Here is a 17,218-nt window from a genome sequence, read left to right on the forward strand (position 1 = left end):
CAGTACTATGTCAAACAGGAGTGGTGAGAGTGGGCATCCCTGTCTTGTTCCTGTTCTTAGGGGAAATGGTTTTAGTTTTTGCCCATTGAGTATGATGTTAGCTGTGGGTTTATCATATATAGATTTTATGATGTTGAGGTATGATCCTTCTATTCCCACCTTGTTGAGAGTTTTTATCAAGAAAGGGTGTTGGATTTTGTCAAATGCTTTTTCTGCATCAATTGATATGACTATGTGATTTTTATCTCTCAATTTGTTTATGTGATGTATCACATTTATTGATTTGCGGATATTGAACCATTCTTGCATTCCTGGGATAAACCCTACTTGGTCATGGTGTATGATCTTTCTGATGTACTGCTGGATCCTATTTGCTAGAATTTTGTTGAGGATTTTGGCATCTACATTCATGAGGGATATTGGCCTGTAATTCTCTTTCATTGTGTTGTCTTTATCTGCTTTTGGTATTAGGGTGATGCTGGCTTCATAGAAGGAGCTTGGAAGTGTTCCTTCCTCTTGAATTTTTTGGAATAGTCTGAGGAGGATAGGTTTTAGTTCTTCCTTGAATGTTTGGTAGAACTCTCCAGTGAAGCCGTCTGGCCCCGGGCTTTTGTTTGCCGGAAGCTCTTTGATGACTGCTTCAATTTCTTCCATAGTTACTGGCATGTTGAGCTGTTTAGATTCTTCCTGATTGAGTTTTGGAAGGTTATATTTTTCTAGGAATATGTCCATTTCCTCCAGGTTGTCCAGTTTGTTGGAATAGAGTTGTTCGTAGTATTTTTTAACAATCCTTTGTATTTCGGCGGGATCTGTTGTTATTTCACCTCTTTCATTTCTGATCTTGTTTATTTGGGTCCTCTCCCTTTGCTTCTTGGTGAGCCTGGCTAGAGGTTCATCAATCTTGTTTATCCTTTCAAAGAACCAGCTCTTGGTTTTGTTGATCTTTTGTATTGTTTCTTTGGTCTCTATGTCGTTTATCTGTGCTCTGATCTTTATTATTTCCTTCCTTCTGCTTACACTGGGCTTTTCTTGTTGCTCTTTCTCTAACTCTTTGAGTTGTTGGGTTAGGTAATTTATTACCCCTGTTTCTTGTTTTTTGCAGTAGGCTTGTAGAGCTATGAACTTCCCTCTCAAGACTGCTTTCGCTGTGTCCCATAGATTTTGGATTGTAGTGTTTTCATTGTCATTTGTTGTCATGATGTTTTTTATTTCTTCTTTGATCTCTCTGGTAACCCAGTCATGGTTTAATAGCATGCTGTTTAGTCTCCATGTGTTTGATTTCTTTGGGTTGTTTTTATTGTAGTTGATTTCCAGTTTTATGCCACTGTGGTCTGAGAAGATGCTTGATATGATTTCTATCTTCTTGAATTTGAAGAGACTTTGCCTATGTCCCAACATATGGTCTATCTTTGAAAATGACCCATGTGCGCTTGAGAAGAATGTATATTCTGTGGCTTTGGGGTGAAATGTTCTGAAGATGTCAATTAATTCCATCTGGTCTAGTGAGTCATTTAGGATTGATGTTTCTTTGCTGATGTTTTGTTTAGAGGATTTGTCCAATGGTGATAGTGGGGTATTAAAGTCTCCTACTATGATTGTATTGCTGTCAATGTCTCCCTTGATATCTTCCAGGAGTTTTTTTATGTATTTGGGTGCTCCTGTATTGGGTGCATATATGTTTACCAGAGTTATTTCTTCTTGTTGGATTGCTCCCTTTAGTATTATGAAATGGCCTTCCTTATCTCTTGTTATGTCCTTCAGTTTGAGATCTAATTTGTCAGAAATAAGTATTGCTACCCCAGCTTTTTTTTCAGTTCCATTTGCCTGGAAAACCTTTTTCCATCCCTTCACCCTCAGTCTGTGTGCGTCTTTTTTTCTGAGGTGGGTTTCTTGTAGACAGCAGATATATGGGTCGTGTTTTCTTATCCAATCCGTTACCCTATGTCTTTTGATTGGGGCATTTAATCCATTTACATTTAAAGTTATTATTGATAGGTACTTATTTGTCGCCATTCCTATTCTTTACCCCTGTGTTACTTCTTCGCTTCCTGTTTCTTTCTTTCTTTCTTTCTTTCTTTCTTTTTTTTTTTTTTTTTTTACAGTAGACCCTTTAGCATTTCTTGCATTGCTGGTTTGGTGGTAATAAATTCCCTTAGTCCTTTTTTGTCTGTGAAGCTCCTGATTTCACCTTCAATTTTGATTGACAGCCTTGCTGGGTACAGTATTCTTGGATTCAGCCCCTTCCTTTGCATGACTTTGTATATTTCATTCCATTCCCTTCTGGCCTGATGAGTTTCTGTTGAGAAATCAGTTGCTAGTCTGATGGGGGTTCCTTTGTATGTAACTTTCTGTCTCTCTCTTGCTGCTTTTAAGATTCTTACTTTGTCGTTGGTGTTTGCCAATTTAATTATAATGTGCCTTGGCGTCGGTCTTTTGGGGTTCATTTTGCTTGGGACTCTGTGAGCTTCTTGGATTTGTGTGGGTTTTTTCTTCCCTATATCTGGGAAATTTTCTGTCATTATTTCTTCAAAGAGGTTTTCTATTCCTTGCTCAGCTTCCTTTCCTTCTGGAACCCCTATTATGCGGATGTTGTTTTGTTTCGTGTTGTCCCAAAGTTCCCTTAGACTCTCCTCCTGCCTTTTAATTTTTTTTTCTAGAAGTTGCTTTTCTTGGGTATTTTTTTCCATCTTGTCTTCTAGCTCACTGATGCGGTCCTCTGCTTCTTCTAGTCTACTCTTGATGCTTTCTATTGAGTTCTTTACAGCAGCGATGTCATTTTTCATTTCTTCTTGGTTCTTCTTCATTTCCTCTTGGTTCTTGCTCATATTGTCGAATTTGTCTTCCATTCTTTTCAGCCACCTTATGACCATTTCTCTGAATTCTTTTTCTGGAAGGTTGCTTGCCTCCATTTCGTTTACTTCCTTTTCTGGTGATGCCTGCTTTTCTTTCATATGCGGGCTGCTTCTTTGTCTCCCCATGGTCTCTCTTCTCTGGGTGTCTGGTTATGTAGTTCTCTCTCTCCTTATCCCAGGCGAAATCTGACCTTTCCGTAGTGGAGTGTAGAGCTTCTCTGGACCCGTGTGCTTGCGCCAGTTGGGGAGCGTTGTTCTGGGGCTCGCAGCTGTTCCTGGGGTGCCGCCGTTGTGGATTCTCAGGCTTCAGATAAGCTCCACTTTCCGGATCAAGATGGCGCAGACTCCGCGTCCAAGCCTGCAGCTCCGGGAGGGGACCCAGCCGCAGTTCGTGCTGCCAGGTCAGGGGAACCCCGTTCAGCAGTCCCCCACCTCCTTCTGGAATTCAGCTGTCTCCCAACCAGCCAACAAACACTCCTTGCGCGACCCTCAGCTGTTCTTTCTTTCTGCTCCGGGACAAGGCTCGGAACACGTCTGTCTATTCCGCCGCCATTATTCCCTCTAAAATCACTTACTTTAAAACATCCTGCAGCTAGACTTCCCCCTTTCAAACCAAGGTTAGAATCTCTTTATTGATTACTGATATATTCAATTTTTATTTCCATGTTTTATTTTTTTATTGTTTCTGCTTTGATCAGGTTTCTGTTCAATCTGCCCACCCTCCCACTTATTAATTTGAAAGTTCATTTCCATCCTATTTATTGTTACAGTTAGATTGGTTTTACTGTTTCTTGTCCTACCTAATTACTTTATTTTTTGGTAAGATAATGTAGAAACAATACTGTGAATAAATAAAATATACTGATCTTTTCCTTGATTATGACATTTTCTCCAGTGTTTTTCTCAAATGAAGTACATAAGTAATATATTATCTGAAGTCTTGTATATTCTAAAATATTTTTCTTTAACCTCAACCAGTAATCAATAAATTGTTTGAGTTTAGCATTCTTGTATTATATATAGTCCTTTCCTTTCAGTTATCCGTGGATGTTATTATTCCACAGATTGAGATGTTTGGTACCAGTCTGACTTTAATTTCTATTTTAGATAAGCTATTCTCCTGCTGTAATTTTTTTTTTACAAAAATGTCTTAAGAGTGCAAGGAACTTACTAGCATGTGTTTAGTTGTGCATCTTTTCACATTAATCCAGCCCTTGGTGAGCCCTTTGAATCTGCAAACTCAGGTCTCTTCCCATCATGGGGAAATTTTCCTTCTAATATTTACTTATTTGCTTTTCCTCCATCTGTTCCTGTTTCTCCTGTGGAACCAATAATATTCTCATGCAAGTTTTTCTGAATCTATCCTTTAATTCTTTTACTTTATTTTCCCCTTGCGATTTTCATGTCTGTAGTTTGCTCTGTACACTGTGGAGAACAGTATGGAGTTTCTTCAAAAAACTAAAAATGGAACTCCCATTTGACCCAGTGATCCCACTTCCAGGAATATATCCCAAGAAACTAGAAACACCAGTCAGAAAGGATATATGCACCCCTATGTTCATAGCGGCACAATTCACCATAGCTAAGATTTGGAAACAGCCTAAGTGCCCATCAGCAGATGAGTGGATTAGAAAACTGTGGTACATCTACACAATGAAATACTACACTGTGGTAATAAAGAAGGAATTCTTACCATTTGCAACAGCATGGATGGAACTGGAGAACATTATGCTAAGCAAAATAAGCCAGTCAGAGAAAGATAACTATCACATGATCTCACTCATTTGTGGAATATAATGAACAACATAAACTGATGAACAAAAACAGATCCAGAGACAGAGAAGCATCGATCAGATCATCAAACCTCAGAGGGAAGGTAGGGGAGTGTGGGGGTAAGGGCGAGAGATCAATCAAAGTACTTGTATGCGTTCATATAAGCCTAAACAATGGACACAGACACCAGGGGGGTGAGGGCATGAGTGAGGGGTGGTGGTGGGGCAATGGGGAGATAAGGACACATATGTAATAATACCTTAATCAATAAAGAAAAAAAAGAGATCATTTGAGGTTTCTCACAATTGACTTCCAAGTCACTAATTTGGGTCTCAATAGTGCCTTATCCTTTAATCCTCTGTTAAAATTTTAAATTGGGAAGTAGTCTCTTTTGACTCCCAAAAGTCTTTTGGCTTCACTTGAAAAATTCTTCAGTGCATGTATTTTTACCCAGATCTTAATTTGTCTCCTCTAGTGGTTTTGTGTCACAGGATATCTGTTCTGCTTGTTTTGACTGATCATCAACTTTAGATTTTCAGCCTCTTTAGCTGAGTTGACATTTTGCATGGATTTTCTGGACTCAGGTCTATCAATTATAGTATTTAAATGGCAAGACTCTTACTAGAGCACCTGCATTATTAGAAGATAATTGTGTAGGTTGTCAGGCCCTGTTTGATTGCTGATAGAAATCCCTCTGATCTCTGGTCTCTCTGCTCTCTTCTCATTTCAGGGGTTACCCTTTATCTCCTGGAATCCAGAAGTAAATAACCCAATATACTTGGATGAGCATATGTAGATCCTTCTATTTTAGAAGCATATGATTTCTGATAGTCAATCTCTTTCCAAGACCACACATTTTTATCTTTGGTTCTGACCTTTGAAGCTATTTTCAGATGCTTGTCCAGGCATAGTGAATCAAGTTTCTCATCAATTCTTTCTACTTGCAACACAGTAGAGTTCAAATATTATTTAAGCAAAACTATCCCTATGATTTAACAGGTTTGAGACCAATTTAGAAATGCCTTGGATTTTATGAAAAACCAATAATTATATCATCATTTGTGGAACATAAACTAATTTCTCCACATACTGTTAAGACTTTAATGAAAATAAGTATACTGTAAACGTTGTAGAGTTGGAAAGGGATGCGAAAGGAGCTACTGTCATGTGCCTTGTGTTTACAATCCCATGTCCATTGCTTTTTTGAATTTTCAAAGGAGTCTATAGTCCATACAATAACTGCTTCTTCATATAATTAAAACTTAAACTGATAAAGCCATGGTTCTCCAAATCTTTAATGCATTTATCTAAGAATGACTTTGTATATGGATGACAATTTACAATTCATAGTACTGTTATCTGTCCATCTAATCTAACAGACAGCTGTAATTTCTACTCATTGTAACTGATTTTTTTTCCTGTAGTGCAAAACATCATAAATCCAACTTGCTGAATGGACACTGCCAGGTACTTATCCCCTTTTAGGAAAAAAACAAGTACATTTTAAGCTCTAAGTCTTGATATGGCTTAGCAATATGAAAATCAATGAAAAAACTAATAGAAAGGCTTTGTATTTGTTAACACATCTGATTATTGGAAAGAAAGACTGTTATTTTAAAAAATAAATCTCAAGATTTGAAGAAACTTGAAAAATTCTTTAGTCACATTTTCCATTAATGCCAGGTGGTTAGGTGGATTCTATCTTAACTCTCTGGAGAGTGTAACCTAATACCCTGTGGGAAGCCAATCCATTTATTGGAAAATTCCGATTGTTGAAAAGGTCTTGATATATTGAGTTTAGATCTATCTCTTTGTAAACTATGACCATTAATCTCTGTTCTACCTTTATAATGTCTAGTTTGTAGAATAATGCTACCCTTATAAAAACATTTTATATTCTAAAGAAAAGCATATGTGTTTACAAAGTTTTTATGGAGGTATCTGTATTTAAATGCTATTTTAAGTGGAAAATTAAATGCTATGTTGACCTTTCACATAATTTCAACTTTAAATATTCCAAACCAGTTGGCCAAGATAGGCATATCCTGATTTTAGTCTTAGAAATTCTTATTATGAAACTTAGGTTTTTAGTGTTAGAAAAAGCTTTGCAGATATACCATCTAACCCATTATTTTTATTTTATACTAGAGGCCCAGTGCATGAAATTCATGCACAGGGGGCAGGGGGTGTCCCTCAGCCCAGCCTGCACCCTCTCCAATCTGGGACCCCTCAAGGGATGCCCAACTGCCCGTTTAGGCCCGATCCTACCAGGATCCTACTGAGACATCCCTCTCACAATCCAGGACTGCTGGCTCCCAACTGCTCGCCTGCCTGCCTTCCTGATTGTCCCTAACTGCTTCTGCCTGCCAGCTTTATCACCCCCAACCACTCCCCTGCCAGCCTGATTGATGCCTAACTGCTCCCCTGCCAGCCTGTTTGCCCCTAACTGCCCTCCCCTGCAGGCCTGGTTTCCCCCCCCCCCCCAACTGCCCTTCCCTGCAGGCTCAATCACCTCCAACTTCCCTCCTCTGCCAGCCTGGTCACCCCTAAATGCCCTCTTCTGCAGGCTTGATCACCCCTAACTGCCCTCCCTTGCAGGCCTGGTCCCTCCCAACTGCCCTCCCCTGCTGGCCATCTTGTGGTAGCCATCTTGTGTCCACATGGGGGGCAGTCACCTTTGACCACATGGGGGCAGCCATCTTGTGTGTTGGAGTGATGGTCAATTTGCATATTATTCTTTTACTAGATAGGGTTAGGTAGGATAGAAGCCTGGTGCATGGATGGGGGCCAGCTGGTTTGCCCTGAAGGTTGTCCCGGATCAGGGTGGGGTTTTCCTTGGGGCGTGGGGTGGCCTGGGTGGGGAGCCTGTGGTGGTTTTCAGGCCGGCCACACCCCCCAGCGACCCAAGTGGAGGCCCTGGTATCTGGGATTTATTTATCTTCTACAATTGAAACTTTGTAGCCTTAAGCAGAGGCCAAGTCAGGCCAGGGCTGCAGAAGCTTGGCTTCCTCCATCACCGGGGGCAACCCTAGCCTCCTTCCTGCTCTCTCTGTGGCCACAGCCATCTTGGTTGGGTTTATTTGCATATTTGCTACTGATTGGCTGATGGGCGTGGCTTGTGGGCGTGGCTTTGGGTGTAGCGGAGGTAAGGTCAATTTGCATATTACTCTTTTATTAGATAGGATAGGATGAAATTAAAGTCCAGTTAAGTGAAATTTCTTTTAAAAGTTAAGGCCAATGAAATTCATATCTCCTTGTCTCTCATGTAACAGTTGAAGAGAACACTAAAGAATAACTAGAAATTAAAAAGGGACTCAGTAGATGTTAAAAGGTAGATACCAAATGCTAAAATATAATAATTATAACAATATTATTTACGGCAGACAAATCAGTTACTGCCAAATACTATATCAGTTTTAAAACATGTCCATGCTGAATAAATTCTGTCCATCAGAAATTTGCAAACTTCTTACAGAGATAAAACCCAAGTAATTACCTCATCTTTGGTGCTATGTGGACTTTGTCAAATGAAAAATGATAGAGAAGTAATCTTTTCAAGTTCACTGTGGCTTGGAAATCAATAATAGTACTAAAATGTCTGAGCTGCTGAGTTACTAATTTTTTGACAAGAAAGAAAATCTAATGCTAAAGTTAAAAATAACTAATAAAAATTTTCTTTTAAGAAAAAATAGGTAAGAACCCTTTTGAATGTAAATGAATCTTAATTAGTGATTTCAGATGACATGTACCCATTCCATTAAGGTTATTTGCTTGTTGTATTTTTTTTTTTTTTATAGGTGAAAAATCAGGAAGTGCCAGAGAAGACCACAAAGGAGACTGAAGAATATAAAACAAAATAAATTTCTTTTTCTCTTGCTTTTGGAAATGCTAAGGGAAGATAATTCAAACTTCATTTTCCTTGGTAAAGATATTACTCCTTTTAATATGCTTAAGGATTATTTTTCCTGGTGGTGGTTGGCTAGGCATCTAATGGAACACTGGGCCCTTCAACAGAATTGTCCTTTTTTTGATGGATTACAAAGTATGTCTGGTCTATCAGCCTATACATGGTGACATGCAATAATACAAACTCAAGGCTATTAAAATAGAAACACACAGCACACTTTTACCAAAGCAATTCTTTGTTTTGATTTTTTTATGTCACTGTTGTAGGCTACAACAACCTCTGGATTATAATTCCTAGGGGCATAGACTAATGTTTTATTTGTCTTTGATTTCTACTGAAGCATCAGATGGAGGCCATACTTTCTCTCCAGTCCCCTTCTTTCTTAGGAGCATTTGAAGAAGTACTGGCCATGCAGTTCAATATTTATTGAAAAAATAAACTGAAAGTAATAAAAGTGAACAAAATACTTGTATAAGGTATTACCCAACATAGCTCATAAACAACCTTTTTCCCATAGTGAATGTAATATTTTTACCATGAAAAGGTAACCAATTGCAAAACTATTTCTCAGTTATACTAGTAGGTATAAAAGTACCATGTGATTTTATTTCATCATGCAGTGGACAAAGAAGAATTATTGTTTCTTTTACTTTGAGGCTCTGGTGAGTCCTCAGGAAGTGTAGTTGAAAAATCAGTTTTTCAGGCTGAAGTCTTTGCTGGTCACAGTTCAGGGATTAGAGGAATCCAATTTGAGGAAAATATTGGTCTGCCTGAAGACACCCTTAGAGCTTATCTCTTTAAAGTGCTAAGATGGCTTCCCTTTTGGGTGAATATGCAAGCCAGGATTTTCATCTGTCAGTATAGAACTTCCCCCTTGCTCCTAACGTTATAGATGATTAAGCATATGGATTTCCCCCTTTCATTCGAAAACGAAGGGCATCTGTGCTTCACTAGAAGTTTAAAATGTGTCCCACATGTTATCCAGGTCCTGCTAAGACCTGCTGATAGATGTTCTATTTGAAAAATCTTTGTCTAATGGACATATACTCCATCCGCTTGTCTAGGAAGACTAGTTGCCATCTTTGTAAAATAACTTAAAATGTAGCCTACTTGATCCTAAATGTCTGTGTAAGACCACATTCTGGAAGGGGGTCAAGGTAAGATTGACTTATTAGTTTTGATTATTCTGAGCATCATAGAGAATTTTGTAATGATGCCTGGAGGGAACTGGTTGACCTCAACAGAACTCACATTCTTAATGCAAATTATATGTAGGTTACTGTTCATATAAGCTGTGTTGTCCTTGCCAAATAACTAACAAGTGTCCAACTTCTCTCCCAGATAAACAGAGCTTCTAGTGTTAAGATACACAGGGCTGTATCAAGCCAGCACCTAGCACAGTGTCTAGCCAAAGAAGTTGTTCAATAATTATTTGTTGAATAAAGAAATATATCTTAGCATGGGTTCTATAAACACTTACCACATAATTGATGAAAGAGTTTTTTATTTTGTTTTCATATGCTATACCCCTAAGGATCCACTGGTTCTATTCTGAAATGGGTACTCGAATCTAATGCAAGAAATTAGGCACAAGAGTGTAGGAAAAACAATGGCATCTTAGCATAGGTTTTCCCCATAACTATAGGTTTTTTTAACTGATCTGGGTATACAGCATAGCATTTTGAAGAACAATATAGCACTGTTCTCTTAATTTAAAACCTCTAATCCCTCAGGTGAAGGATAGAGTTATTAGCAACAAATGATCAGGGTGGTATTACAGCTCCTCTTTTTGCACATTTTGGATTCTACCTTGTCTCATCTTGCCTGACCTGCATTATAACTGTTTTGAGACCTGGAATCGACCAATCATATCTTGATTTTACTCACCCTGCTTCTTTCTTTCTTTCTTTTTTTTAGGGATATATATATTTTTAATTTTTAATTTTTTTATTGTTTAAAGTATTACATATATTAGTACATATATCTCCTTTTTTTCCCCATTGACCTTTCCCCAGCCTCCCTTACTCTCTGTCACATGCCCTCATCCCCCACCCCCAGTGTCTTGTGTCCATTGGTGTGCTTTTATGCATGCATACAAGTCCTTTGGTTGAGTCTTTCTTTTCTTATCCTGAAAATGCTTTCTTAGTTCTTAAAGAATTTGATATTCCCCTTACAACATTAAAATTTGAACTCTTTTTCCTTTTGATATTGGAAGAATTTGGATGAAGCAAGAATTCTGCTTTTGCTGTGCAGTGACATCGAGTTGGTAGCCCTGGGAGCTGTCAATATGTCTGTATGGACAAATGTTTGTTTCATAGTTGGCCATGGTTTTAGCAGGAAACATGAATATCGTCTGGGCTAAGTAATTCCTAGGAGGCTTGTTCCCATTGTTTAAATACTGACTGAGAAGAAAGGGAGGGTTGTTTTTGGGACTATGGCTTAACCAGATATATGGCAGATTGTTGAACTCTTTTGTACTCACATGTCCAATTTGCATGTATGTATTATTATTAATGTGTGTATGAGAAATAAGTACACTGCTTATAATCTAGAGAACTAAGAGGCTGAAATCACATCGATGACAATAATCAGAATTATAATCTGCTTTCGGGCTGGCCATCACTCCATGGTCCTCCATTTCTCAGTGTTCCATAATATACAGCACCCCAGAGCCATGGCAATCTCTAAGATTTTTCCACATGGAAACTATCTGGAGCTTTGCTTCTACAGATTGTATCTACTTATTGCCCACATTTCCTTTGGTTTCTCAGATAGGGATTTGCCTTCTCTGCTCCTGCCTCTGCTGCCCTCTGCTGGAAAAGGCATAAAGCCCAATTCTGATGGGTGTTCCTTTTTTTTTTTTTTTTTGTAGCATTGCCTACAGAAACTGAATTACACTCCAGGGCCAGGGAATTCTGTGGAAGCTCAGTTGCTCTGATTACACAGAACACCTGGGAGCTTTGTAGCTCTTCACCCAGTGAGATTCCCATACTCGTTAGCTTTAGAAATCTCTCCTGACCTGGCCATCTTCTTATTTCTCAAAAGTACGTTGGGGTGTTTTGTCTGCAAGGAGGCATCTATATTCCTCAGTCTGACAAGACACACCAACTTATTCTCATGGATCACTAGATGTTCAGTGACAAGTACTGCTATTTTTTGAGTTTCAAATAAAGCCGTGTCCATAGGAGCCCATTCAGACTATATGTCTTCAGCTTGCTTGTAATTCTTTGCAATAATATTTGCTCCACACTAGACTACCCCAGGACACACAACTGGGAATCAGCAGGATAAGAACTAGAACCCAGCTCTCTATTAATTTATAGCTCTTTTCATAGCAAATAAGGCCTTGGCTGCTGGCAACAACATTTATTTAATATATGGACATAAATTACACTCTCAGGATATATGAGTCATAAAACAGGAAAATGACAGAAAGCATCTGGTTTATTATGTTTCTGTATTGTTCGGTTTCACTGAGGATTTTCAGTTTTTGAAAGAGAGACGTGTTGTTGAGAATCCACAATGAAGAGATAATTTTGCTTTGTGTTTTGATTGAGCTGAAACATTTATCTACCTTGATTTTAAGCTCAAAAGCCCCTACAGTGATCAGCAGCTGTTTATTCACGAGGGTACCACCTCTCTGAATAGAGAACAAAATATAGTTGTCTTTACAATTTCACAAAAGTAATAGGAAAAACAATGGTTCTTTGTGGTGAAACAACACATCCCAGCATGAGAAATCCGATTAACACAGCTTTGCTGAGTTGTCTTAATAATCAATATGCCTCATTTCATAAATGATATGGCTCCTGAATTTCATTTTGCAAATGGTTCTCAATTCACCTTCTGATCTATTTTATCACAATGTTTTGTAGATACTGATATTGACCATAAGCTTGTCTTTAAAAATCTAGTATAATATATGTAATATAAGAAAGAGAAAATATAACTGGTTTCTTTTCCTCCCTTACCTAGGATAGTGCCAAGAATATTTGCTAAAAGAAAAAATTAATTTAGCTTAAATAGCTGATAAATAGTATAGACAGGAATTGCCAAATTGAAGCCACTGGGCCAAGTTTGGAGCAATGCTTTTTTTTTTACATTAAATAAATGTTTAAATTGATTTTAGAGAAAGAGATGAAGGGGGGAGAGAGAGAGAGAGAGAGAGAGAGAGAGAGAGAGAGAGAGAGAGATGGATTTGTTGTTCCACTTATTTATGCATTCATTGGTTACTTCTTGTTTGTGCCTTGACCTGGGATCGAACCTGCAACCTTGGCATATCTGGACAATGCTCTAACCAACTGAGCTGCTGGACCAGGTCCCTAATGCTTATTTATTTATTTATTTATTTATTTATTTATTTATTTATTTTTATAAATAAAGTGTTATCGGAATACAGCCACATTCATTTGTTTATTGTCTGTGGTTTTTATGCTACAATGACAGAGTTGAGCAGTTGTAAATAGCTGTATGGTGCACAAAGTTAATCTATTTATTATCTGACACTACAGGAAAAGTTTGCTGATCACTGGTATAGAACAGTGATTCTTATAAAGTATTGTGATTTCATTGACATTAATATCCGTCCACTGTCATTTACTTAAACATCGTCTTTCTTTAAACTGTTAAATTACTGCCTACATAGAAATGACTTCAAACTGTAAATAATGCCTATTAACTGTAAGTTAAACATTCCAAGCTATAAATAATTCCTATTAACTCATTTTTGTATTCTTTTGACCAAAAATATAGGGCTACATCATCACAAATAAGGCACACTCTGTGCTTTTTGCTACCAACTACATGAAGTTAAAAAATACACATTTAAAAACTGATTTTCCTAGATTGTGTACAAAACATTATAACTGATTAAAAATATACCTTGTGGTATACTTTGTGTTTATCCAGGTTAGTGATTAGCCTCAAGTCACACAGAGGAAAAGGCCAATACAAGTGCACCATCTTTCTAGTTCATTTATGGGCTGAGTCGCCATGCATTTGTGATTTCCTTCAGTTTGTTCTCTGTGGACATAGACGTGGCATCTTCTTTTATGGCTGTGAGAAGCTCATGTTAGAAATCTGGGCATGTTTATTTAGAATGTTACTGCAGGATTTGGGAACAGGCCCAGTGTTCACTCCGCAGCACCCTGTGCTCTGCCAGCAGGACTCAGTGGGCACTGTTGGAACAGTTGTCTTCCAAGGATGTTTACATGAGTCATTGGATATTTATGATACATACTGAATATCTATTCACTTTCTCTTTGCCAATAAATTTAGAGTGTAACTAATGTATTAGGTCTGCAGGTGTTATATTTCTCAGAGAGTGTTTAGATATGTGTGGAAATAAAATCACAGATTACAATGTTGTCCCAACTTGAATGTGACTTTCTGTGAAAAATATTTAGTATAATGGATACTAGCATATAAAATGTAAGATTCTGTGTATTTATGCACTTGTCTATAAATAGGAAATACAGTGTAAAATTTGGAAGCAAGTTTAATGTTTATGATACCTAAACTCTTTATTTCAGATATTCAGTGTTGTAATTTGAGATGAGGATCAAATAATTTAACTCCCTAAAAATGATTTTATACATTTAATGTTTACTAAAAGCAGCAGTGATTTTTTTAAAAGACTATATATAAGAAATAAGAAAAACATTGATTTAGGTATGGTCTTTAAACTCCTAAAGCCAAACCAAACCAAAAAAAGTTCCACATAATTAATGCTGCTTGCCTTTATGGATATCAACTCTTGAATATTCCTTAACCTAGTAGACATACAAGACACAAGTAGACATACATAGAAACACACTTATATGTGTGTTTGGTTATACATACAGTTTAAGGACAAAGTTAAATACTCTCAGGTCCATGCTTCATTTTTCCACAGAGTAATCTTATATTTGAATTTTACATTGAACCTACTTTTTAAGAACTGTGGAGGATGGCCAAATGGAGGTTGATTCTATCTTGTGGATGAAATATTTAAAATATAGGTGATGAGACAATGTTGAGAAATTCATTCTAATGAAAATAGAGGCAGAAGACAGCAACATATGGAACAAGAGATTTATGAAACAATTAATTTAGGCTTGGATTCTAATACCTAATATGTTTTAATGAATATAATGAAACAGGTGATATGCTAGAAATTATTAACCAAGCTTATGGGATTCTGATTTCTTCAAGGTTAAAGTAAAATCATTATTGCCCTGGGTCCAAGATGAAGGTCTTTCTGTCACTGATATACTAAATCTAATCGCTGGCATTGACTTTTCATTCAGGTAATAATCTTCTTGTTAGGTGGTAAGAATGACCATTTCTATAAGAAATGTGGCCTACAGAAATTTGATCTTGGTTTAAGAAGACAAATATTATAACTAGCTTATCTGGTATTAAAACTTTGAAGTTTTATTACTGTACTTAGATAGTAATTTTGGATGGGGGCAGGCAGGAAGGAAGACTACATTGAGTGAGAGTGTTGTCTTCATGAAGACAAGGATTCTTGCATGTTTTATTCAGTTATGTATTCCAGTCACTCAGGATAGTGCCCAGTGCATTGTCAATAATATTTTAATTTATTTTTTTTTTTTACCAGAAACCAGGATGGCATTCTTTACCTTGGATTCACATGTGTGGAATCTAATTATGATAGCACCAATTCAACATATAGAGTCATAAAATTTCAAGACTACATAGTACATGATAGGAAATTATCACACAATCAAATATCTTTATTTTGTGTTTAAGAAAAGTGAGTGGTTATAACTTGGTACAGATAACTTACAAAGTTAGTGCTAGAACAAGGAGTAGGACTCAATACAACTAACTCCCCATCCAGTATCTATTCCCACATGTTGTGTTGTCATTTTTAATATTTCTTCAGATGATAAAATAATCAAGACTCTAACTTATTTATTTGTTTGTTTGGAGATATAATTTACATAAAACTTATCCTTTTAGCATTTAGCATAGTGGTTTTTAGCATATTCAAAATGCTGTGCAACCATCTTTACTATTTAATTCCAGATTATTTTCATCACCCCAAAATAAAATCCCATGTCCATTAGCAATCACTTTCACCTCCCCACAACTGCCAATCCCTGACTACCATTAATTTACTTTCCATCTCTATGTCTTTGCCTATGCTGAATATTTCATATAAATGAAATCATACAATATGTGGTATTTTGGGTCTGTCTCCTATCATTTTAATATGATATTTTTAAGGTTCATTCACATTGTAATATATATCAGTACTTCATTCCTTTTTAAAACTTAATAATATTCCATTGTATAGATATACCATATTTTATTTGTTCATTAGCTGATGAGGACTTGTGTTGCTTTCACTTTTTGACTATTAAGAATAATGTTGCTACACTATGGAAAAAAGTGTGGAGGTTCCTAAAAAAATAAAAAATGGAATTTCTGTATGATCTAGCAATTCTACCTCTGGGTATATATCAGAAGAAAGGCAAAGCACTAATTTAAAAGAATAAAAGCACCCTTATGTTCATTGCAGCATTATTTACAGTAGCCAAGATACAGAAGCAATCTAAGTGCCTATCAATAGATGAGTGGATAAAAAAAGTGGTGGTGTTTGCCTCAACTGTTACTATCATCTCAGCAGCTGTGATTTTAAACAATGCTGCTGATTGTTTTTGACAAACATGCCCAGAAAAAGGGCTGTTTTTGCTGGGTACCTGGTAAGGTCTAAGTGAGGTGAAATGAAGACACACCTTGTGAGTAGGGTTTCCCAAAGAACTGCCAGACAGGTCAAATAATTATAGTTTTCTGAGATTAGGCTTTGAAAGCACTCCAGCCCCATTCTGACTCTTCTAGTGGCTGCTAAGCTGCTGGTGTACATTGTAGTTGTGGGCAATTGATTTTTGAGGCCACCACAGAGCTAGGGAGAAGATAATGGGAACAGGACAAGATAAAATGTCACAAAGTGAATTGCTATTACCAAGATTCAGCAGTTCTTCTTCAATACAAGCTCCCTAGATAGTTGCAAGGCTTTAGTTAATTTCCAGAATTCTGAGAGGTTTTGATTCTGACATTTTTTTTTGCTAGTGTTTTAGTTGCTTTTATAAGAGACATAAATGTTAGAGGTCCTCACTCCACCATTCTCACTGACATCATCCCCTAACTTGTATTTTAATACTAAGATGTTAAGTCCTCCATGTAGGTAAACAAAGAAGGGGATTAAACAAGAAAAGCAGGGAGAAGGAAAAGGACTTATTTGGAAAATCTGAAAGAAGCAAAAATGTGTGCATATTTTGTTTACAGAAGGTACCAAGTAAACCCTCTTTTATGGATCTATGCCTGAAGGAATGCTAAAATATACGAATGGCATATTTTATGAATCTTTTGCAGATTCATACTCACAGGGCAAATCTTTCTATAACAGCATGTGTTGAATGTGTGAAAAGTAAACTCAGCCAATTCTTTTCTGTCTCTTTCCACCCACCCTACAGTTTTGTTTTTAAGAAAGAATAAGCATTCCAAATAAAAATACTGACCAAGTTCAACTGTACTTTATATATTAAAATCTAAGCAAATGAAACAAATGGAATTCAAAGCTATGACTTAAGGACAGTTATTTTAGGAGAAGAAAATACTTTTAAAGCCTGGGCTTTCCCAGAAAGCATGATTTCTACCTTCTTTCCATACTTAGATT

The sequence above is a fragment of the Plecotus auritus genome (genome assembly GCF_963455305.1).
Source record: "Plecotus auritus genome assembly, chromosome: 2".
NCBI classification, from domain to species: Eukaryota; Metazoa; Chordata; class Mammalia; order Chiroptera; family Vespertilionidae; genus Plecotus; species Plecotus auritus.